This window comes from Acinonyx jubatus, chromosome E4 (genome assembly GCF_027475565.1).
Source record: "Acinonyx jubatus isolate Ajub_Pintada_27869175 chromosome E4, VMU_Ajub_asm_v1.0, whole genome shotgun sequence".
In the NCBI taxonomy this organism is placed as follows: Eukaryota; Metazoa; Chordata; class Mammalia; order Carnivora; family Felidae; genus Acinonyx; species Acinonyx jubatus.
The window spans coordinates 36,471,089-36,496,852 of NC_069395.1; the positions used below are offsets into that span (position 1 = coordinate 36,471,089).

General features: G+C 40.9%; 1 protein-coding gene across 3 annotated transcripts in view; it reads right to left on the bottom strand.

The window, feature by feature from the left end:
* Positions 1-25,764, bottom strand: part of KCNH1 (potassium voltage-gated channel subfamily H member 1) — a 372,723-nt gene that overhangs the window by 133,232 nt on the left and 213,727 nt on the right. The gene's annotated exons all lie outside the window — the stretch shown is intronic.

Here is a 25,764-nt window from a genome sequence, read left to right on the forward strand (position 1 = left end):
GGAAGGGGGCGGGAGAGCAGCGCTGGTCTCACTACCGCCGCCCCCGGCCACGGGCCGCACTGCTCTTGGAGGCGGGTGGTGGCGGGCTTGCCTTGGCCTCGTGCTGCTGCTGCCTTTCTTTGAATAAAAAAAAACCTACCAAATGAGGGAGTCAGACAAGAAACAAGACTGCATGGATGCGGAAGTCCCTCTGATCTCCAAGAAATGACTATGATTATGAATTATGATTATGGAATTAGATAGAAAAATTGAAATGGATGATAATACACCAGGTCTATTCATGATGATAAAAACTTGGCCTTTCTCATCTTCTTAGAGACAGAAAGACAATTTTTCCAGCCTAATGGTGACATCCATAATTGACTTTGAGGACTTCTTAGAAGCCCAGATATCTGTCTCCCGCAAAGATTTTGATCAGGTAGAAATCATTTTCCTGCCATAACCCACACCACGAATCCCTGCTGCTTCCCTCCCAGTAAATCTGACACATCATAGCAGTCAGAGCTTTGGACTCACACTGACTACAGGATTAAATGCCAGCTCTGCTACTTACTTGCTGAGTGACTTTGAGCTAAGCGCTTGATCTCTCTGAGCTCCACTTTCCCCATCTGTACAAAAAGGGGATAAGACCACCCTTGGTGAGGATTAAACGTGATGATGTATATGAAGTGCTCCATGCGGTACCTGCTCAACACATGTCAGTTATTGCTATATTTTTATTATTCAAGATCCAACTCAAAACAGACATAACTCTTCCAGAAGCCTCCCATAACCATCACATCTAACCGGCCTCCCCTTCTGTTCCCCAATGTAAGTCATGTGTGAAATCAACAATCCTCATGTGGGCCCTGCCTGCCTCCAACCATCGTGACCATGATTCTCTTTTTTTAATGTTTAGTTTTGAGAGAGAGACAGAGACAGAGACAGAGACAGAGAGAGAGAGAGAGAGAGAGAGAGAAAGAGAGCACAAGCAGGGGAGGGGCAGAGAGAGAGAGGGAGACACAGAATGTGAAGCAGGCTCCAGGCTCTAAGCTGTCAGCACGGAGCCCAACACCAGGGTCAAACCCACAAACCGCGAGATCATGACCCAAGCTGAAGTCGTCCGTTTAATCGACTGAACCACCCAGGCACCCCATGACCATGATTCTCAATCAGGAGGCATATTAGAATCATCAAAAGAGCTTTTTTAAAAATTACATTTTCCTAGGTTTAGTTATGCTCAGGGGTGAAGTGGGGTGAGAAGAGGTTTAGCAGGTACGTTTTTTAAAACTTCCCATGATTCTTATAGGCACCATTATCTCCCTCCCATCTGTGAGCCTCAAGATTAGTCTGCAAGTAACCACTGGATGCCTTGTTTTGAAAAAGTCTGGCTATGTTCAACTATTGTAAAAATGTTAAGGAAAAGAGTTTGATGCCTTTATGAAACAGAATATAAAAGAACAGGCTTAGCCAAGAAAGTACTTCATGCTAACTGCGTACTGATGATTAAAAAAATAAAAGAGGCGGTGTAGTTAATTGAAGAAATTAGTAACTAAGTTGATAAATGAACTTTTTTCTAGTTGAGAAGAAATAATCATAGGCTAGATTCAGATTTTACAGAGAGTAGGAAAAAGGTGGCTTTTATGATTTTTTTTTTCTTTTCTCACTTGAAAGAGGAAAGATTAAGAAATAGTATGTAGAGAAAAAGGTAATTTTAGGCCTTGAAATTAGCAAGGTCATTATTTTTCATGAAGAGAGATGGCTAAGTGGGGGGGGGGGGGGGGAGGGGGCTGGCCAAATGTCAGGAGGAAGAAACAGAGCCTCACTGGAGCTTTGAACAGCCAAGCCTTGAGTGTCTGCCATGATGCCTTGGACAAGCCAAGGGCCCTGGGCGTCTTGCCCTGAATCACTGGGGCTGCAAAACAGTCAAAATTACCCTGAGGGGAGAGAGAAAAATAAAAATGAAGCTAAGCAGTGGTGGATATGTTGAGCTTAGGGAGGAATAAACAACATCCAACCTCTATTTAGCTGTTTGGTAAGGTATGTACCTACCTTGATAAATTTGTCCAAAAAATAGCAATCAGAAATCACTGGATTCTAGTCTTCTGTTGATAGTGTTGTTATTAAGAGAAAAGGCCGGAGTGGTAAACTCCTCTGGATTTCTGATTCAGCTTCACCATATTATTACCACTGAACAGTGGACTTGGTGCTAGCTATCAGGGACTGGAAGACCAGTGCTTAGCAAAACATAATTGGCCTTGTGATAAGAGAAGAAACCATCCCCAGAGAATTCTGCTGGAGAGGCAAAGCTGAGGATAGAAGGAAGCATGTGGGAAGGTGTTCCAGACCATGGAAACAACATCTCCAAAGGTACAGAAGGCAAGGACAAGGACAATGTGGGCTAGAGGTCAGTTGAGGTTATTTAGCTGTGATAGAAGTACCTGGAAACAAAGCCTGCATTTAACTAACTCCATTTGGGGAACTGAGGGAAGAAAGCCCTCCTGCATGAGAAACTGCCAGAACTTGGTCTTGAATTAGTCTGGTAAGTGAGGAAGGGGGCAGGGAAATGGAAAAGTCCAGGCGAAGGGAATAGTATGGCCAAGGCTGGACCGTTGAGAGAACAAATCTCATCTAACGAACCACGAGTCTCTCAGCCTAGCTGTTTCCTAGAACTCAAGGACGGTGGTGGGGCGACCCTGAGAGAGGGAGTTGGGTTGTAACAAGACCCCCACATCATGCAAGGCGTCCCTCGGTTTTATCCTGCAGGCAGTGAAGCTCCTTATTTATGCCTGGTCTCTCCACCTTTGGGCACAACACACGTGTGGCAACCTCAACCAGCATCCCAAGATGCAGATGCCACTCTGCTCACAGGTTCCAGGGGAAAGGTCAGAGCGGCCTGCCAACTGGGTGCTCATTCTGACAGGTGGCTTAAGGCCAAGGGAGACACTAACCACCTCGGTATTTCTTTTTTTTTTTTTCTTTTTTCTTTTTCCAATATATGAAATTTATTGTCAAATTGGTTTCCATACAACACCCAGTGCTCATCCCAAAAGGTGCCTTCCTCAATACCCATCACCCACCCTCCCCTCCCTCCCACCCCCCATCAACCCTCAGTTTGTTCTCAGTTTTTAAGTCTCTTATGCTTTGGCTCTCTCCCACTCTAACCTCTTTTTTTTTTCCTTCCCCTCCCCCATGGGTTTCTGTTAAGTTTCTCAGGATCCACATAAGAGTGAAAACACATGGTATCTGTCTTTCTCTGTATGGCTTATTTCACTTAGCATCACACTCTCCAGTTCCATCCATGTTGCTACAAAGGGCCATATTTCATTCTTTCTCATTGCCACGTAGTGCTCCCTTGTGTATATAAACCACAATTTCTTTATCCATTCATCAGTTGATGGACACTTAGGCTCTTTCCATAATTTGGCTATTGTCGAGAGTGCTGCTATAAACATTGGGGTACAAGTGCCCCTATGCATCAGTACTCCTGTATCCCTTGGGTAAATTCCTAGCAGCGCTATTGCTGGGTCATAGGGTAGATCTATTTTTAATTTTTTGAGGAACCTCCACACTGTTTTCCAGAGTGGCTGCACCAATTTGCATTCCCACCAACAGTGCAAGAGGGTTCCCGTTTCTCCACATCCTCTCCAGCATCTATAGTCTCCTGATGTGTTCATTTTGGCCACTCTGACTGGTGTGGGGTGATATCTGAGTGTGGTTTTGATTTGTATTTCCCTGATGAGGAGCGACGTTGAGCATTTTTTCATGTGCCTGTTGGCCATCCGGATGTCTTCTTTAGAGAAGTGTCTATTCATGTTTTCTGCCCATTTCTTCACTGGGTTATTTTTTTTTCGGGTGTGGAGTTTGGTGAGCTCTTTATAGATTTTGGATACTAGCCCTTTGTCCGATATGCCATTTGCAAATATCTTTTCCCATTCTGTTGGTTGCCTTTTAGTTTTGTTGGTTGTTTCCTTTGCTGTGCAGAAGCTTTTTATCTTCATAAGGTCCCAGTAGTTCATTTTTGCTTTTAAGTCCCTTGCCTTTGGGGATGTGTCAAGTAAGAAATTGCTACGACTGAGATCAGAGAGGTCTTTTCCTGCTTTCTCCTCTAGGGTTTTGATCCACCTTGGTATTTCTGAGTGATCCACTGGTATCACCATACCTTTCAAGCTGCTAATTTGCTTTGCCTAGACATGGTATCAAATTACATTAATTCTGATGCAAAATTAGCAAAATTTTCTCTAGCAAAAGTTTTCAAATTGTCATAGCTTCTGTAGCTTTTGAAATATTTTTCAACCTAACTCAGCACACAGGGAGGAGTTTCGGAAAGATGGTTTCATTGACTGGGGTCTACAATTTATACATGCACCAGTAAATGGAAGACCAGAAGTAGACTCTCATCCAGCATACACACAGGGGCAGAGATCCTGATTCCATGACAGCCCTCTATTTCTCTTCTAAAATTTAGAATTCAACTCCACTCAGAGAGGCTCTGTCTGAGCCAGTCAATCCTCTGGATGCCTCCCTGAATCTGAAAGAAGAATGCAGAAAACCTGAGAAGTGACAGGCTTGGTTGGCCCTGGGAAGGTCACTGTGACAATGCCATCAATATGAGGAGGAAAAGGAAGTTCTGAGGGGCCCAAGCTTATAGAAGGAGCAGATTAATACTCTCTACTCTGCCCTGAGAGGCATGATTAAAACCCTGGGCTGCTCCCCAGTGGGGTTCACAGGCAGTCTCTGGGGGGAGAAAGAAGGAGAGCCTCTGAGGGGGAAGGAGTATTTTACCACTGACATTTAGAAGTACCAGCCCATGGTGTGAATAGAAATAGTCCAACTTTCAGTTGATATTGTAATATTTTTAAATTCTCTACTAACAGTGCATTAGTGTGGACCATCCCCACCCCCATCTTGCACTTGGGCCGGTCCTGCTCCTCCTGGTCTCATTACAACAAGTGGGCTGAGGTGTCAGAATGATAAAAGTAAGCCCCATTTGGTATGTGGTAGTTTAATCAGCAGCAGTATATGCTCTGCTGCTTAGAAACTGTAGGCCATGTGCCCTCTTTGGAACCAAAAGCAGTTCAACTATTAATGTGAAACTGAATGGGCTTTCAGATAATCGGTTCAAACTAATGGCCAAACTCATCACTTTGTTCATTCATTTATTCCGCAAACATTTACTGTCTCCCTGGTGATAGGTGTGGTGCTAGCACTGAGATACGATGCCTGATAAGACCAATGTCTACATGAGTAGACAAATGAGACTCAGTGTGGTCAGCTTGCAATCTAGATTGGGGGAAGTGGTGGGGGAGGGGGGGACGTGGAGGTGGGCAGGGTGTGCAGCATGTCCAGAGAGGAGTTTTGAGGGATAAATGGAGTTGAGGGTATGGTAGTGGAATGGTAAAGGAAGACTCCCAAACAAAAGCAACTGGTTTAGCCCTGGGGCACAGGGTATGGATGGGGGACAGTGAGAGAGGAGACTGGAAAGGTGCACAGGGGCCAGGTCTGAAGCCCTACATCAGGCTAAGATGCTTGGATTTGCACAAATCAAGACTTGCTCCCCAAACTGCTAGCATGTGTCCACTCCTAGCAGTGGACATTTTCAGAGCTTCATTATATGTAATGAGGGTACAGGGGTACCTGAGTGGTTCAGTAGGTTGAGTGTCCAACTTCGGCCTAGGTCATGATTTCGCAGTTTATGAGTTCAAGCCCTACATCTGGCTCTGTGCTGTCAGCTCAGAGCCTACAGCCTGCTTCAGATTCTGTATCTCCTTCTCTCTCTCTCTGCCCCTCCCCCAATCACACTCTGCCCCCCTCTCTCTCAAAAAATAAACATTAAAAAAAATTTTTTTAATTTAAAATCATTGGTTTATGGGGCGCCTGGGTGGCTCAGTCGGTTAAGCGTCTGACTTCGGCTCAGGTCACGATCTCGCGGTCCGCGAGTTCGAGCCCCGCGTCGGGCTCTGGGCTGATGGCTCAGAGCCTGGAGCCTGCTTCCGATTCTGTGTTTCCCTCTCTCTCTGCCCCTCCCCCGTTCATGCTGTGTCTCTCTCTGTCTCAAAAATAAATAAACGTTAAAAAAAAATTTTTTTTTTTTAAATAAAATCATTGGTTTAAGAGTGCCTGGGTGGCTCGGTTGGCTAAGTGTCCAACTTCGACTCAGGTCATGATCTCACCGTTCCCGAGTTTGAGCCTCACGTTGGGCTCTGTGCTGACCGCTCTGAGCCTGGAGCCTGCTTCAGATTCTGTCTCCCTCTCTCTCTGCCCCTCCCCCCATTTGCACTCTGTCTCTCTCAAAAATAAATAAACATAAAAAATATGCATGTAACATATACGGGCCCTGCCCTTTGCTGAAGAATTTACACATACTCAGTTATTTCCACCATTTAAGTCTTACTGCTTTGGTTAAATCCTAGCAGGGTAATGAAGTCACTGCAGATAAATCAGCCAACCAGTAAAGAACATGTATTTGAATGCCCAACATCCACACCTACCAGCTCTCCTCTGCCTTATCAGTCCTGTCACACAGGCTGAACATTTTGGTCTCATTTCTGCATACCCCTTCCCTCACCCTTCTTAATTCAGTTACACATGTGTCCATCTTCTCCATTCCATTCCTGCTGTTACTCCTGGTGGGCAGAGCATTCCCTTCTCGAAGGACCCGAGCCCTCGTCCTCTGTCCAGGCCCTCCCAGACCACCTCAAATCCTGCTTTGACACAGCAGTGGCCACATTTTGAACGTGCCTGTGCACGCTTGTCTCCCATTCCCTGCTCTCATGCACCACGCCTCAGACAACCTTGCATGTACCCTGATTCGGGATTGGTTCCATGGACATGAACCTGTGCAGTCACGTAGACTCTGTCCTTAGAAGGCCCCCTGCTTGGGTGAGTCCTGTGCTGCCCGTCTTGAAATTCTTAATGGTTTTTGAACAAAGGGCTTCCCATTTTCATTCTGCGTTGGGGTGCCACAAATATATTGCCGACATTGCCTACTTTACATCCCCATCTTTACTCATGTTTTCCACACTGAGAGAATCTTAGCTGACTGATCCTGCCTGTTAGAACATGATCCCTCTGTCAAAGCCCAGCTCAAATGCCAACAAGTCTTTGTCAGCCCAAGCCTGAGGTAGGCTCTACCCTGGGCTCCCAACATACTTCGTCTTTACTTCTGCTTTAGCACTTGTCACACATAATGTGACACACACAATGTGTCACACACAACCTCACGAGGTAGTTATCTGCAAACGTGCCTCCTTCCCTCACAAAAGAAAGGCAAGCTTCTCTGGGATGGGGTTGGCAGGTGTATTCTTTCACCTCTTTTGCTCCTCAGTGCCTGGCACAGAGTAAACCCTCAACTCATTATTGATGAACTGAATTTCACTCTCCAGAATAACCCAGTGGTTTCTTGGCCACCAATGTCTCTTCTTCCCGTGAGCCGCTCCCGGCCCAGCCAAGTTCCACTGACCGTGTCCATGGTAACGTTTGACCATCTCCAAAACTATGGTAATGTAAGAATGGGCACCAGGCAGGCAATTACTTTAGGTGAGCGAAATGGCTCTGTAACTAGGAATGCACACGAAGAGCAGTCTGAGTGAAAAGGAGAAAAAAACCCAAACAAACCCAAATTTGTAAGTTCACAGCCCAGCAAAATTTTCCACAAAAGAGAACTGATTTCCAGTTGTGTATCAAATTGTTCCTAAAGTAACTGGTATGTCCAAGAAGTTTCCTGAGGTTGAAGACTTCTGCCAGAAAAGTAGCCAGGGGAGCTCAGCTTCAGTATTTTCCCCAAAGGACCATACTGCGTGAAGAAAAGGCCCAACTGTGACATGGACGGTCCCTGAAATTCTCTTACAACACATCTTAATCCAGTTACATCTCTTTCTTGCTCAAAAGCCTTCCAACACTCTTCTTACTGGAGAGCAGAGCCCAAACATCTTAGTAAAAAATCGCCAACATTTACTGAGTGCTTTCTTTGTGCCAAGTACTATACAGGTTTGTACAGAGCTGATTTCATTGAATCCTAACAGACCTAGATAACAGGCAGTATTTTTATCCCTATTGCAAATACCTGAAAACTGAGACACAGAGAGGTTAAGTAACTAGCCCCAAATCAAACAGGAACCAAGTGCTAGAGTGAAGATTTGAACTAGGAGATCTGAGGCTGGAGCACTTTATCACTGCCCTGGCGCTTGGCTACCCAGGCAGCTCCGTCCCTCGCACCTCTCTGCTGTCTCCTCTCAGGCCCCTCACTGAAGCCCCTCTGGGCTTTGTTCAGTGTGCTGATTGTGCCCCGTTCCCCTCAGTTAGGCTCTGAGCCTCTGTTCCCAGCATGTCCTTTATTCCAGTGAATGTGACCCCTACGACTCGGGTCTCAATTTGAGTCTTAGGACTCCTTTCTACTCTTAAAACGTTGAGGACAACAAAGAGCTTTTGTTTATGCAGATTATATCTATTACTCTTAACCATGTTAGAACTTAAATCTGAGAACATTTTACAATATTTATTTATCCACTTAAAAATAATAATACTATATGTTAACACACATAACATCTTTTACAAAAATAGCAATACTGTCCAAAAAATAAAAAAGTTAGTAAGAAGAGTGTTACTGCTTTACGTTTTTATAAATCTTTTTAATGTCTGGCTTAATAGATGACAGCTAGATTTTTATACCTGCTGCCCCCAGCCTGAAGCGATATATTGGTCTGGTTGAAGCATATGAAGAAAATCCAGTCTCACACAGATATGTAGTTGGGACAGGGAGGAATATTTTAACAGACCTCTCAGACAACTAAGGACATTCTTCCTTCATATTATACTGAAATTCAACAAGCAGTAGTTTCTTAGAGCCTAATGTGGAATCTGAAATCATATCAATGAACTTTTCATATTGTGTTACGTTAATACATTGGTCTATCTTGCACTTTGAATGGATTTCTTACCCAGGTATGATGAGTTCATTAAGTTATGCTGATCTTCCAAAAGACAACACATTCCATCAAGTAATATCAAAAGAAATCACATTCATTAATATCACCATCAGTTGCATCAAACAGACTTTAGTGTTGGAAACTGTCAAACTCACGATGGCAGTTACCAGTTTTCCATAATTCTAATTTTTGCCTGAAAGCTTTAATTTTATAATTGGCAACAAATACTGTCAGTTGTTTTCCTTGAAGTGATGGGCTCACCTCATTGATTTTCATGAAACTGTCTGCCAAATACCCCAGTTTGGAAAGCCACACTTTGTCAGTTATTCTTTCAAGTAAAAATGGTAATGAAAACAGCAGGAAAGGACATGGCTATTTCAGCTTGGAATTCAATTGCGCAAATGCCTTTCCTTGGAACAACCGTAGTATTCCAGTACGCACAAGTGCTTTACGTACACTTCTCTTTTTGTTTCACAGAATATTAAAATATATACTCCAGGGTCAAGATTTAATCAATTTAACTATTCTTATCACTTCATCAAGGGCATTCTTAAGTGAAACTAGATTTTTTTTTTTTTAACAAGTGCCTGGCAGGGTCTCCTGGGTGGTTCAGTCAGCTAAGTGTCTAACTTCAGGTCATGATCTTATGGTTTGTGAGTTTGAGCCCTGCATCAGGCTCCAGGCAGACAGCTCAGAGCCTGAAGTCTGCTTCGGATTCTGTGTCTCCCTTTCTCTCTGCCCTCCCCTGCTCGCACTCTGTCTCTCTCTCTCTCTCTCCCTCTCAAAAATAAACATTAAAAAAAATTTTTTAATGAAAGTTAACAAGTGCCTAGCAGTGAAGAATATAATCACAATTAATACAGTTTGGGACTGCCTTGATTCATGCCAAGGTGCTGGCTATTTAACACACCATTGGTTTTGTACCATCAGTGCACATATCAACACAGTAAAAGAGGCAAATAATGTCTTCACATTATTACCTAAACGGTTTTGAACTTGCAACCTCATTGAAAAGCTCTTGGGGACCCCAAGGATACAAAGATCCTGCTTTGAGAACGGTTGCCCTCCATATCTTTTTAGAGCCAATGCTCTAAAATGCTACTTCCCTGAAGAGTTTTACCACCTCGCCTTCTGAGCCACCACTGTAATTTGTACAAATTTCTGGCATAGTACTTACAACGTTTTATGACACATAGTTAACTATATCATCTCCCCCCCTCCCAACTATAAGTTTCTTTAGACAGAAACTGTCTTATTTATCTCTGAATATCAAGCCATTAACAGTTCAAGGCATGGAGAAAGCGCCTGATAAACACTGCTGAATGGATGAATAATTTGTACGATTGTGTTTTCTAACGATGGTTTTAACAGTATGTCCCATCACACTTACCCTTCTATAATCTTGACACATGCCCATCGATAGGTCTGTTCCCCTCTCTTTAAACCTGGTAGGCTTTTGTGATGGCATCAACCTTTAGAGCATGGTAGGAAAGATGTCACTTGACTTCTGAGGCTAGGTCTTTAAAGTGCCATCCATTTCTGCCTTGATCTCTGGGGACACTCACACTTGAAATCCAGCCATTATACCAGGAGGAAGTCCACACAGCCTGTGGAGAGGCCAACATGGAAAGCAACCTGGGTCCCTGGCTCAAAGCCCCAGCTGGGTTCCCAGCCTGCACACAGGAACCCACGTGAGTGAGCCATCTTAAAAAAGGATCATCTAGTCCCCACTTGAGCTGAGTCTACTGACAACATATGGAACAGAAATGAGACACCATGATGAACCACTGACCAGCTACAGATTTATGAGCAAAAAACTAACTAACTAACTAACTAACTAACTAAATAATAAATTGCTACTGTTTGAAATCACTACATTTTGGGGGTAATTTATTATGCAGCAACAGACGTTCAAAATACTTTATATTTGAGCTATCCTCCTTACCAAACTGTCAGGTCAGAGAAGGCAGAAACTATGATATACTTACCCCAGTATTCCCTACCACATTAGCACAGGGCTGTGTACATTGTAATGCTCAAAACATATGTGTTCACCTGAAGTCACTACTTATTTTTGATGCCACATATCCAATGGGATAAAATACATCTCATTTCCCCAGGATACAGATACTACCATACCCGTTAGGAAATGACATGAAATGTAAAACACAAGCCATAAAACCCTGGTCTCCTATTTTCCCACATGAATTAGGCTACAGAAGGATTTTAAACAGTCATTACTAGATAAATGTCTTCCTGCCCACCTCCTCGCCAGCTCAGATGAGAAATGTGAGGTAGCCAGTCAGGAAGTCAGACAACGGAGGCCAGAGAAGACAAGGCAGATAGAGAAAATGTTGGCATGTATTTACTTTTATAACTTGCTATTTTTGTGAATGTTTCCGTTTTTAATGGAACTTTGCTTCATTTATAGCTTAACATTATTAGCTAAATTAAGAAAGAAAAAATTGTATCATGGATTTTTATTTCTAATTTAAGACCTTAAATGAAATTTCACAGCACTTGTTTGTTTCAAGAAAAGACATACTTGGGCTGAATGCATCAGTAGAAGTGAATCAAATAATGGCAGTGGAAGTGATTCCAAAGAAATGGAAACCAAGAAGTTCATGCCAATTTTATTTGGAAATACTATTCCTCATATACTAAGTTTGGGTTTGTAGCCATGTTTGAGGGTGGCATGCTGAACCCCCAAGTGTGTTACTGGCAGAGATGTTCTAAGTAATGACGCCTCCAAAACTTCTTGGGTAGGGTTTACTTACACAAGTTAAAAAAAAAAAAAAGCTCAAAATCAGTGGAATTATTTGAAATAAAAGAGTACATTGCCTTAGAAAGCCACAGAAGCAGATGTTCAAATTTTTACCTATTAACACTCTGCAGGCTTCTAATAAAAATAGCACTTTTGGTTGCTGAGGCAAAAAACCACACGCAATCAATAAATGTAAAAATCTGCATCAGAGGTATTTACTTGGAAACGTTGGGTGAATCTGTGGTTAAGAAGGTAGGCTCCACTACCACTTCCAAATGATATCACAGAGTAACATACCAGCCTAATGATACAGAGGACCAACTCATAGACCAAAGAAAGCAAGCAAAGTATTTCCCATTATAACCTGTTGAGTGCACTGATGCTGCTAAGACCTAAGACCGCAATCTTTCAGTACGTGGATGATTTGAACATGATGGTGATATGAAGAACAAATCCCGTTTTGTTTTGGTTTTTTCCATGCTCATTGTCAAAATACAGTACTCGCTCTCAAAAGCATAAAGTTAAGAAAAATTACATTGTCAACAGATGTGCTTTGGAGTTCAAGTTTTGTGTAGAGTATGTTCTGATAGCACGGCTAAAAAGATAAGAAAACATTCTGGAATTACCCAGTTAATAAATTTGCACCAGAGTGTAAATTAATGCGTTGCTGCCTTTGATGAGAAAGACTTACTTCAGAAATAAGTCAGCTAAAAGAAATACTGTATTTGGTGATGCAGTAAAAATTGTAAATTACATAAAGGTAAATACATTAAGTTCATGATTACTCTGAATAAATTATTGAGAAGGAAGCTAATAATAATCAACAGCATTGCATGTTGATGTTTGACAGTTATCAAGGGGAAAAGTTTTGTCAATAATGTCTTTTTTTTTCCAACGTTTTTTATTTATTTTTGGGACAGAGAGAAACAGAGCATGAACGGGGGAGGGGCAGAGAGAGAGGGAGACACAGAATCGGAAACAGGCTCCAGGCTCTGAGCCATCAGCCCAGAGCCTGACGCAGGGCTCGAATTCACGGACCGCGAGATCGTGACCTGGCTGAAGTCGGACGCTTAACCGACTCCGCCACCCAGGCGCCCCATTAATGGTCTTAAGCACAGAAAGAATTCTTGGTGTTTTGCCATCTTGGTCTCAACTTTACAAAGATGTAAATAACACATCCAAACTTGTTTCTTTGTCTGTCCTTGTTACTTTAATGATTCTAATACCTCCATGTAAAGGAGAAACATGTTTTTTAATGACAGGTAAGACTGAAGACCAAAAACAAAATGTGGACACTTAAAACAACAATTTCCATAGTTTACAACATGTTCCAGAATTTAACAAGTATCAATGAAGGAGGCGATGATGTTGAGATAGCATATCTGAAAAAAGCTATCAACAAATATTTTCTGAATTTGAGTGTTTTGAATTTATTTTTTTAAGTTTATATATATACAATTCTGTGGATTCATTTTTTCATCAAAAGATAATTTAAATTTAACATTTTTGGAACTGGCTACTGATGAAGAACTGAAGATGAATTTAGACACACAACACCACTTGCTTTGTTTCAGATAAAAATTAGAAATGAATATTCTGAGCAATGCTAAATTAGCTAGAGTCTCTTTTTTTATTCCTGTGAATGTTATATCAGACCACCCAGAGAACCTGTATGTTAATCCCACCACCCCAAGGAGAAACGCAAGGGCCAGATCCTAAATGACCTTGAATGCCCTTCATAACATACCTAGGAACATAAGCCACATACACTTCCATGAAGGCCTTTCTTTCCTGTCTCCAGACCCTGTAGGAAGATGTTCTATTCTTTCAAGCTGGGAACACTTTTATTCCACTCTTCAGTAATAATGGTTCTTGTTCATTGTTATTCAGAAAGTCATTGCAAATCATTTCTGAAAGTGCCTGCTCTTGAACAAAGGGGTTTAGCTGAGGATGGCTCAGAGGATTAGCTGTCGCAGTCTTATAAGATGTGGACTCTACCTGGGAGTAGAGCCCCACAGATCTCTGACATGGATGAGTAGTTCCCAGAACCACGTATCCGAAAGGATCATCTAGTTGCCAACAACCTACTTTAATTCAGCATGCTTCTGTTGTGTGCCTAAACCATGGCTTGTGTCCTTGATGCACTCCGTTTGGGCTTCATCATCTATCCCCCGAGAACAGCATTATTGTCAATCCAACCTAGATTCAATAAATTAACAAGCAAGAAGCAAGCTCATCTATGCGTGGTGTTCATTCAAAGTGTGCATATAGGCGTTTAATAGAAGGAATTGCTTTTTCACTCATAACTTTGTTTAATTATGATTGTGGAATGACAAATGTACAAGTGTAATAGGAATTTTCTATATTAATCACCAGCGTGTGCATGTCAAATAAAAGATGTGCACCGTGTTTGCAATTTCTTTCTTTTTCTCTCTGTTTGTTCTGAATATGTTCACTGAACTAAAAGTTTATGTCTGTTGAATCTAATTTAAAAATTGGGGCTTGTATTTTATTCATCTTTTTAAAATTTAATTTTTCCAAATTGAACTTATTATATTTTGACAAAAGTATTAGTCTGAGAGGGATTGGGTATTTTAAGAAATCAAAAACTAGTTCTTTATCACAGATACCTTGAGAAGCACTGAACTAGCAAACTGACAAGAGCACATATGCTTTTCAATTTTTATTTGTGGAGACTCTCCAGACCCATGATCAGTAGGTGTGTTCTGAGCTGTTTTCTACTTGCAACGATGGGTTTCTGGGAGCCTCCAACACCCCTTCTCCTACACCCATATCCCTATGCTCATGACTTCACAACACAGTTCCTGGTGGAGTGAGTAATGCTGTCCATAAAGAATAAGGTGAAAATAATAAGGATGGAACCTCACATCAGCCCAACTCATTTTAGACAATAAAACCAACTAGAAAAGAGTCAGTGGAAAAGGTCAAACAATGTAGAGGTCATGGCATCTCATCCCTCCTGGGAAGAACTTGAAGATTACTTTTTCTTTTCTTTCTTTTTCAAGGGAGCACAGTCATTGAAAGAAAAAGCTGACAACCTCTAGTTCAGCTTTCAGGATTTCAGTTGAGAATATCTAAGAAGTATTTTTCCTCTCACCATGAAATTATCTGCTACAGCAATTCTGCAGTCACTCTGAATACATACAAACTAAAATGACTTCTGCTCTGAAAGTTACATTTCCAACTGACGACGTGCAAAAAGCAGCGTTGCAAAATGTGCCTTTGTGTGCAGAGCCCAGTGAGCAATTACCTATCCCTCCTGACCATGCTGTGTAGGCACAGAGCCGAGGCAGCTCCTTCGCCAAGTCTGCCCAGGACCTGCAGAGTTGGCACGTGGCAACTCAGAGTCTGGTTGGGAAACACATTCACCATCAAAGAGCTCATTTCTTAAACCTGGAGAGAATATAAATTTACCTTCTCCAATTTCATAAATATAATTCCAACCTTTTAAAAATATCCATTTGCAAAACGCTTCATGACTATCTAATCTCTCCCTATCTTGTAATTCTATCATGCAACACACATTAACAAGTACTACTAATTTTCAAGGATTTGGGTGGAGAACCCAGAAGATCAAAGATGAGTAAGACAATTTCTATGCTAAAGGCACTTTTGCTACATAGCAAACAGGTCATTATTTCAATACCTTATGTTTGTACATTACAGCTCACATTTGAATATCTCAACTGAAATAGGCAGGGAATAATTACTGCCATTTTACCAAAGAGAAACTGTAAAGGAGGACATATTAAATTATCTTCTTACATTCACACCACAAGGGTATGATTCAGACCATAGTGGTGGCTAAAAGCATGACTTTGGATCAGATATATCTGCTTTCACAAACCAGTGCCAATGGTCATCACCTTAGCTGGTTATTTTGGATGCATTAGCCCTTTTCACTTTCTTATCTATAAAATGGAGATAAGTAACACCTGCCTCAATAGGCTCTTGGAGGATTAACTGAGAAAATGTTCCTGAAGATGGGAGGAGCTCAGTAAGTGATGGTAGTTATCACTATTCCATCAAGAGTCCCTGTTAAGTCCCCACTTCCATGGACTACAATATGCAGAAAATAACAGACATGGGAACTCACAATGTGATACGAGGAGAAATAGGCAAAGGACATAACATGATAAAACAAAATCCACAGATCAGGAACTAATAAAGACTGCCTCCTCAATGTTTTCATAATAACATCTAGATCTCAGCACTTATGGAATACACTATCCTTGACACCTAGATCTCAGAGCATTTATGGAATATGCTAGCATTGTCAGGATCTCTGAATACCGCACTCCCACCTCTTACCAGTACATTATGAACTCCAGGTAATTTTTATTATTTTGCTAAATCCTTAGTTATTTACTATACAAGTACTGACAGATCATGGAGTCAGGGAATGAGTGTGCCAAAGACATAGCCATGGTTCTTGCCCTTGGGGACCTGCCATGATGGAGGCACTCAACAAAGTGTGCTGAATTAAAGTAGGTTGTTCATGCTTAGATTATTCTTTCAGGGATTCTCCTGTTATCTTTCTTTTGTTAATGTCTAATTTCATTCCATTGTGGTATGACAGCAGACACTGTATGATTTCTATTCTTTTAAATGTGTTAGTATGTGTGTTATGGCCAGAATGTGGTCTATCTTGGTGAATGTTCTATATGAGCTGGAGAAGAATGTATATTCTCCCATTGTTGGATAAAGTAGTCTACAGATGTCAATCATATCCAGTTGACTGATGGTATTGTTGAGTTCAACTTTGTCCTTACTGATTTTCTGCCTGCTAGCTCTGTCCATTTTCGTTACAGGGGTGTAGAATTTGTCAATTATGACAGTGGATTCATCTATTTCTCCTTGCAGTTCTGTTTTTGCCTCAGAGTTTGATGCTCTGTTGTTAGGCACATGCACATTAAGGTTGTTATATCTTCTTGAAGAATTGACCTCTTTATCATTATGTAATGCCCAAGACCATCCTTTCTAAATATGGGCTTTGGAAACTACTCATCTATGTCAAATATCTGCAGGGATCCATTCCCAGGTAGAGTCCACATCTTTTAGGACAGTGACAGTTAATCTTCTGAGCCGTCCTCAGCTAAACCATTTGTTCAAGAGCAGGCACTTTCAGAAATGATTTGCAGTGACTTTCTGAATAATGAACAAGAATCATTATTACCAAAGAGTGGAATAAAACTGTTCCCAGCATGAAAGAATAGAATATCCTCCTACAGGGTCTGGAAAATAAAGGTCTTCATGGAAGTGTATGTGGCTTATGTTCCTAGGTATATTATAAAGGGCATTTAAGGTCACTTAGGATCTGCCCCCTGCGTTTCTCCTTAGTGTGGTGGTACTGACACACAGGGCTCTCTGGGTAGTCTGATTAAATAAGAACCCTAGTCTAAGGAGAGAATGAGCTATCAGTGGAGGGAAGTAGGGAAGGAAGGCCCATTTAGCCTCTCCTCTATGGTTCTGACAATTCAACTCTGACAGCAAACTGCAGCTCTCCCTCAGTAAAGAAAAGCCCTGCAGCTAACTAGACCAATGGTCTTCAGAAGGCATTCAGTGTATATCTTTGTTACCCAACCAAACATGTCCCAGTGTTAAGTTTCACTTCCTATGTATAGTACTTTCCCTAAAGTGGTAGGAACAATGTCTTTCTTACAAAATTCCTAGGGCTATAACAATGCCCTTTATAGGTTGGTACCCTAAGTGGCTTCATGTGACCATTAATGTTGTTCCCCTAAAGTCTGTTTTCAACAGAGCAGCCAGACTGACCTCCTAAAACTTAAGTCAAATCACATTCCTACGACTCTTCATCTTACTCAGAATAGAAGCCAAAGTCCTCATGATGACCAAGAAGTCCTCATGATGACCAAGAAGTCCTCATGATGACCTAGGAGCCTCTATGATGACCTTCTGTCTGTCCCCTCTCATCTCTCCAACCTCATTCCTCCACCCTGGCATCCTTGCTGTTTCCTGAAGACATTCTCCTGCTTTAGGGCCTTTGCACAGGTTATTACATACACAAGAAGGCTCTTTACCAAAATAACTGTATTGTGAACTCTGTACCACTTTTAAGTCTTTGTTCAATGGTACTTTTTCCAAAAGGTTTCACAAAGAGGGTGTACCATTACAACCCATTCATAATGCCTCCCTTTGGTGCTTCCAACTTTCCTTACCAAACTCTGTGATCCCCACCCTTCAACCCTCACAGCACTTACTGCTGTCTAGCAAGCGCATAAAATTATTTGGTTTATCAATCAAACACTCATGTAGCCCTTATCATGTGCCAAGGGTTTTCTAAGCTCTTTGGAAATAACTAATTTAATACCATTATTGTAGGTATTGATTATTGTCTCACTCTTCCCACTAACGTATCAATTTCATAGGGACAGGAATCATCATTTTATCTACTAATAAATCTGCGGTGCCTAGCACATCATGGGTGCTTAATAAATATTTGTTAATAAATTAATGATTCTCCCACTAGCTCTTTTCACAGAATCATCCCTGCATTTCCTTTAAATATCTCAAGTTCTGTGACTTCTCTCCCTTTGTATGGGCCATTCCCACTACCTGGAATGCTATCTCCTCTCATCCATGCCACAAACTCCTTCTCATTCTTTAGTTTAATTTAAGCATCACTGCCCTTGAGAACTTCCTCTTGACTGTGTGCAGACATAGTTAAGAGGTCCTTCCTCACTGTAGCCACATCAAACCAAGGGTACTTTCCTGAAGAAACTTAGTTCTGACAAATAAATGCACCCATGCTTGCCTTGAAGAGACATTTCTTTGGAGGGTCAGGGCACAGAAATAATACCTAAGCTTCAAGCACAGGGTGAGTTGGAATATGTCAACGATATGTCAATGATAAAACACTTGCCTAGAGTGTATTTTCACACCATCCATTGGACAAGAGTAAACCAGATTCTGTGTTGAATAAAAGAGGAGAAAGAAAGAAGAGAGACCAGCTATATACCATTCAAAGGAGCAAATTAAAGGACATTAAAGATAAACAACTAAGGTTAAAAAAAAAGTAGACAATGATTTCCCATTGATTCCCAATGATTCCTCCTCTGATAATCTCAGGCAGTTTGAGAGTGTCATTTAAGAAGTACAAAAGACCAATAAACCTGCCCAGCCTTGACCAGAGTTAAGATTCTTATACAAGGCAACACCATCAAGCTTCAATTAAGGAATATTCTCAGGTAACCAACCCTGGTTTTAGATTTCCAGAAATAATTCTGAGTTATCAGGTAGTCTCTTTAAAAGCTACTAAAGAACTTTATAAATACCTATTAATTATGGTTCCTTAATTCTCTGTAAGTTTGACCAAGCATTTGAGGAAGGATGACTTTGCCATAAAAATACCCTACAAATATAGACCTCTCCAAATTCATAGGTGAACTATTTGCTTTGTGGCTTATCCAAAGAAATTATTGTTGCCAACTTTTAATTGATGATTCACTCTGCTTAAATTCAAGTATTTGAATATACAGGACCCTGGATAATTCAAGCTTATGCAGGGTTAGAAGACAATGCCTTTTCATTATCCCCAGCCATCATCCATCCAAATTTATATTCAGAAAATATATCTCCATTTTGGCACTTCCAGAAATAAGTTATTTCTAGGCATAATTTCATTGAGAAATAAGCTTTTAATACACTTTATAAATTACCAGCTTTCCCAAGGAGGGTTCAAATCAGATTATGACAGAATTGAGAGAGGGAAGTGAGATTAGTCTCAGTCAGACGATCAAGTACTTTCTATGACCAAACAAAAGGAAGTGGCAGAGAGCTCTAACAGATGCCTGAGTGGGCTGGGTGGGTTGTGGCTTAGGGGCTGAAATGGATAGACAGACAAAGTCTGCTAGCTGGGAAGCTGCAAAACTCACCTATTTATCCTTCCTGCTACAGTAACCTTGACAAGGGTCACCAAGAGTCAATATTTCCCCTCTTAGGGCTTTAAGACACAGAACATATGAACACAAGGGAAGGGAAGCAAAAATAATACAAAAACAGGGAGGGGGACAAAACATAAAAGATTCTTAAATATGGAGAACAGACGGTTACTGGAGGGGTTGTAGGAGGGGAAATGGGCTAAATGGGTAAGGGGCATTAAAGAATCTACTCCTGAAATCATTGTTGCACTATATGCTAACTAACTTGGATGTAAATTTAAAAAATTAAAACGAAAATTAAAAATAAGCTAAAAAAAATATTTCCCCTCTTAGAGAACTTCCTACTCTGCTTCTTATGTTACTGACCAAACTCAATTGTTGGAAAAACTTCCTCTCCAGTTCTTCTCCATTGGGCATAACTATACCTTCTAGAGATATGCAAGATGAATCCATTCTTTCTCTTACATGAAATTCTTCAGGTATTTAAAACAGCAGCATCTAATAAAAGTTTCCGCAGTGATGGAAACTACTATATCTGTGCACTGGCCAATATGGTAACTAGTAGCTCCATGTGGCTACTGAGCTCTTGGAAGGTGTAGGTGTAACTGAGGAACTAGTCTTTAAATTTTTATCTAATTTTAAGTAATTTAAATTGAAATAGCTACATGTGGTTAGTGACTATCATATTGAAAAGTAAACATTTTAAAACATTTTTCATGATCTCTTTACCAAACATCTTCCCTTCTCCAGGTAACTGCTCTTGTTTGTTCAACAGTTTCTCAAATAAAATGGCTTCCAGATCCTTCTCCATGCAGCCAGTCCTCTCTGGATATGTCCTGATTTGCCAACTTCCTAGGAATTCCCAGGAACTCCAGGAAAGGTCTGCCCAAAAGACCATAGCCTCTTATCTGACCCTTCTCAGATGTTTGATAATCCTCTCCTTAAACCTAACCTAGCCTATACATTTTTGGCATGTGTTAGACACTCTGTAAATATTTAAAGTTCAAATGAATATTCCAAGTATCTTGATATAATCTAATGAGTTCACTTTCCCAATTCAGAGTCTTCTCACATCTACTTTTTTTCCTCCCTTGGTTACAATTGTTTTTTGTTGGCTTTGAGGATTTGTGGCTCTTAATTACATCAGATATTCCTACATTAAAATTATGTGAAAACAAACGAAAAACTCAAACATCAGTATTTTTAAAGACAACCAGCATTACTCGGTCTCCCTCTAGAAGATAACAAGAAATAACCTTCTGAAAAGATAATAATCATTATCTGAAGGAGAAATAACATTTCTAGGTAAGTACCTTCCTTCAGAGATTACAACTGACATTAATCAAAGTGAGAGAAAGTTCAATCCTCACTGCTCAGTAGGCGGAACCTTTTCTTCTCATTCACTCAGCCCTGGAAGCCACCTCAGAGGGGGCTGCAGATTTCACTACATTCACTTAAATGTCTTATATATTACACAGAAAATCAAACATTAGCAAATTATAGTCAACATATTCTTTAGGCAAACTATTTAATGGGTGCTGCTTTTCTCAAAAAAAAAAAAGTATGTATAAGTTGAATTTGAGGAATTTAAATCATTTCTTTATCATCTTTGCAGATTTCTCTTCTAAGAGCCAGCAGATACCTAAACATCTTGGCTTTCAGTTTTTCTTCTCTTTACTCTAGATTGTTAATGATCTGTAAACAATCCCTGGGAAGCACTACGGGAGGACTATTTTTAGGAATTTGGATAAATACACTCACTCGCAAAGACCTTTTCCAAAGTGAATAATCACACTTCACAGAGCTGACAATTACTAAATACGTTGTGTTTATAAATCCAACCTCTCGAGTTGGGCACAACTTCACAACTATTTTACTGGACGGAAAAAATTCATTGCAGGGGCATCTGGGTGGCTCAATCAGTTAAGCGTCTTATTCTTGATCTCAGCTCAGTTCTTGATCTCAGGGTTTTGAGTTTAAGCCCCACATCAGGCTCCATGCTAGCAGTGGAGTCTGCTTAGAAAAATTAAATTAAATTAAAAATTTAATTTAATTTAATTTAAAATTTTTTTTAAAGAAAGAATTCACTCCAATGCCACCTTGCATGGCTGACAGTGAGCCCCTCACCTCACCCCTTGATGAACTTCTGTATACGAGTGGTAAAGTCTTCTAGAACAGAAGGGGAGAAATGGCTGATTATCTTCAACAGAGTGCCTAAAAACTCACATCCATAGAATTCCCTTGGATTCTTCTAATAAAGTAATTCTTTACCAAATTTCATACAAATCCTTTTTGTGAGTGCTCAAGACAAATAAATGACTACAATTTCACATGTAGGCACAAACAGGCTGAGGTCTCTTTCCTCTCTAAGCCTTTCAGTAACCCTGAAAAATCTTTAGGACAGAGTTCAGCCTCTTATTCCATAAAGTCAAGTAGTAATTTTAACACAGTCAGTTAAAGCATGAAGGCCACGAAACACACTCACGTGAGCCAGAACTCCATTATAATCAAATCTTAACCAGAACAATACACTGCATGAATTCAAGGAAAGCATACCTCCTTAACACCCTTTCAAAGAAATCTTTTTATCTAAATGATAATTACCTCTGATTTAGGGTCTTTGTAGGCATTTACTGGTAGGTGCAAGATTATCTTCCACTCAATGCTGAAGAATGGTTTATAAGAACTTGGGAGGAGGGAAGTGGGGGTAGGCAGAAGAAGGGCCAAATCCCCCTCTTCTTGGTAGACAGGAGGGCCCAAAAAGTGGTGGAGCACTAGAGACCATAAAAACAAAACCAACAAGTACCGGTGAAAAACCACATGTAACTTAAGAGAAACTGATCAAAGTGAATGGTTAAAGGGAAAATATTGCTGTTCTTAAGTAGTGATTTTCACAGTCCCTTTATTTGGAGGTTCGGATGGGATGACAAAGAGAACGACTGGACACAGCTTCAGGACCCCAAATTTGGATCTGGCTTCAACAAGAGCAGCTCTTTGTATAAACTTGATTTCTATGTTGGGCTTCCATGTAGGCTTTGTATTTAAGATAAAGAGATTCTGAAAGCCTCTGAACTAAATGACCATCTCCCACAGAATTTATAGGAAACAGCACAGGGTTTCACTTATAATGTAGAGGGTAGGTGCATACTTAGGAACATAGACAATAAAACAACAGATGCTGTTTTTAATCTCTAATTACTTGTGTTGAGGTCTCATTTATTTCTAAGAGATGGCACAGAAGTTGTGTAACATAGTAAGAGTAAATAATGAGTCTGCCAGGAAATTACCTTAAGTCCCAGAAGAAGGCTGATGCCCTTTGGCAGAGTCCAAGTGGAGCCATACAAAATTCTCATCCATCAACATCCCTCAATTTATTGTAGCATGGAAGAATTCTCCTCCCTCGCCCTTCCTTTCCAACAACCCCTTCTTCCTACTATTTCTCAAAAAGGACTCTAGACTATAGCTATACTAAACTTGAAGAACACATCCCAGGCATAGTACAGCAAAAACAAAGATAAGAAAGATACACTGCTGCCCCCAAGGAGCTGAGGTCTCAGAGGAGAGACAATACATGAATCACAGGTCAGAAAGGCAAAGAAAGGCAAAACTACAAAGACGAGGGATGAAAGTTTGGTGACAACACAGACAGCCAGGCAGACAAGCTGGCTGCTGAAGGCAACAAATAAATCAATTAAGCGTATCCTGGGGAGATAGGAAAAGCTTGACTCACTGCCTCTCCCTGAGGTCAGGACCCTCATCATTTCTTATCCAGACAATTCTCATAGCCTCCTAAATGGGTCTCCCTGCCTCCAAGCTTAATTCTTTATTCTAGCCCACCCTCTACAACACGTGCTTAAAATCCTTCAGTGATACCCAGCCAACTGCAGAAATCAACACTGCTTACCATGACTTATGGTGTTTGTGATTTAAATTTTGTTCATCTCTCTGACTTCTTTCCTTCTAAACCCAAGGTCACACAGAAGTTTCTTGGTGGTACCCAAAGACTCCATGTTTTCAAATATATCTGGGTCTTTGTACAAGGTGTTTCTTCTGTTCAGAACATCTTCCTGGTCTCAATCTGACTAACTCCCATTCTTTCCTAGAGACTCAGTTCCCCTACAAAGCTTTTCTGGACAGTCCTAGGTTGGGTTAGCCACCTGTCCCCTATGTTCCCCAAACACCCTGTGCTTAGCCCTATTAGAACATTTATCATACTGCTTGCATTTGTCACTGTGTTTTTATCTGTATAACCCCCCAAACTCAGATTGTGAATTCTTAAGAGCAGGAAGTTCATTATCTTTGTATCACTAAAGGTTACCCCAGCACCTGGAACACAATAGGGAATTAGTGAATGCTTTGAGCCCACTAAAATATTGACCTAGAGCCCTATTACATGGGAGGGAGAAACCAATAAAAGGAAAAGGAAAAAAAAAGTTAAATTTTATTCTGTTACTTCAGACTGGGGAACCAGAATCAAGTCACTTAATTGCTCTGAAACTCAGGATTCTTACATGACACTGAGGATTAAAAGGCCACATAGGACACTGGAAAGTTCAAGAACTTTGGAATCAGCCATACCTAGAAATGAATCCTTTGCCTTAGTCCTCACTGGCAATGCAATTTTGGGGAAATGATTTAGTCCCTTGATGCCTTAGTTTACACATCTGAAAATGGGGATAACAATAGCATGTAATCAATAAAGTGACTGAGAGGATTCATTGAGCTAGTGCCTGGAAAGCATTTAGAAGAGTGTCCTTCACATAGTCAGCAATTAGTAAATGACAGATATTGTTATTGTTGCTATTACTGCCTTTTGAAAATGTTTTATAATAGCTAAATATATGTCTATGATATTAAAAATAACATTTTCAAAAAATCTTTTTAGGTTTACAGTAAGGAAAGTTCCTTGAGAGCTATAAGAAAATAACTATGTAGAATTAGACTCCAGTTTTAAAGTAGCAGTCTACTTAATTTCATTGAGAAATATCCTGATATCTTTTAAAACTCAGAAGATAAGACTTCAAAGAAAATATTTTGTAGTCACAGTAGAAGAAATTGCCCTGGGACTTGTAGGCTGGATTCGATCTTCCCTAGCACAAATGAAGAATCAGGGGACAGCCAGTCTAAAGGAAGATCTACCTGGAATAAAGGCCCTGGACCCATGAATACGCTAACCAGGGCTGGGACAGGGAGGGGTGTGCGTGTGTGTGTGTGTGTTCTGATGTTTTCTGAAAAGTGTCTCCAGGAAATGTCTGGACACATATCTTTCTCAGTCTGTGACAACATGAGTCATGGATAGATGTCTCTCGTCCATAGCGTTGACTGCATTAGGGCACTTGACTTTCAGTAAAGGCACTGTACACACCGCAGAGAGTGGCTCGGGAGCTTTTCTTCCACAAAAAGCAGCCTAGATCAAAAACAAAAAATAAGAAACAAGATACCCAGTAGGTAATCTCCAGAGTATTTCCAATCTTTGAGAGGGTTAAATGAACGGCCAGGGAAAGAAAATATATTACAAAGGACAAGAGAAAAAAAAGGGGGGGGGGAACCCCATACCATGAAAACCAGAACTGGCTGGTGCCGTTTCACACAATCGTTTCTAAACACACCCCAGGCAAGGCAGGAGGGACACTCAGGTATAAGGAGGCTCTCCCCTGCACCCCATCAGAAAGGACAACATGGAAATAATAACATCATACCAGGTGGGCCTGCGATGAGATATTGGGAAGAAGTTGCTTCCAGCAATTTGCAAAATCAAGTTTGGAGTCTTCTCCAGAGATGCTGAAGAGAAAGTTAAGGCTCTGTTTTCAAGAGATGATGTAGAGGCCAGGGGATGGTCGGGGCCAATACCCAGAGTTCTCTGTGGAACTATCATTTCAGACACAAAAGACCCCTTAGGTCTCCTAAACTTACAGCCGCCTCCCTGTTACAGTTTAAATAACAAAACTTATAGAAATCACAAGCTCACCCAAACCATCAGGAGGAAGGATGCCATGGCTTACACCACTGGTAAGCCCACTTCTAATGAGGACAAACTCATGGTTTTGAATCCTGTGTTGGCCTGCTACCTTTCTCCCCATAAATGGACACCAGGACAGCTGTCCTGCAAATGTGGGTCAGTAAATAAGGAGCTCAGGCAAAACGGCATTAGCATCTGCAAAAATCTGTCCTT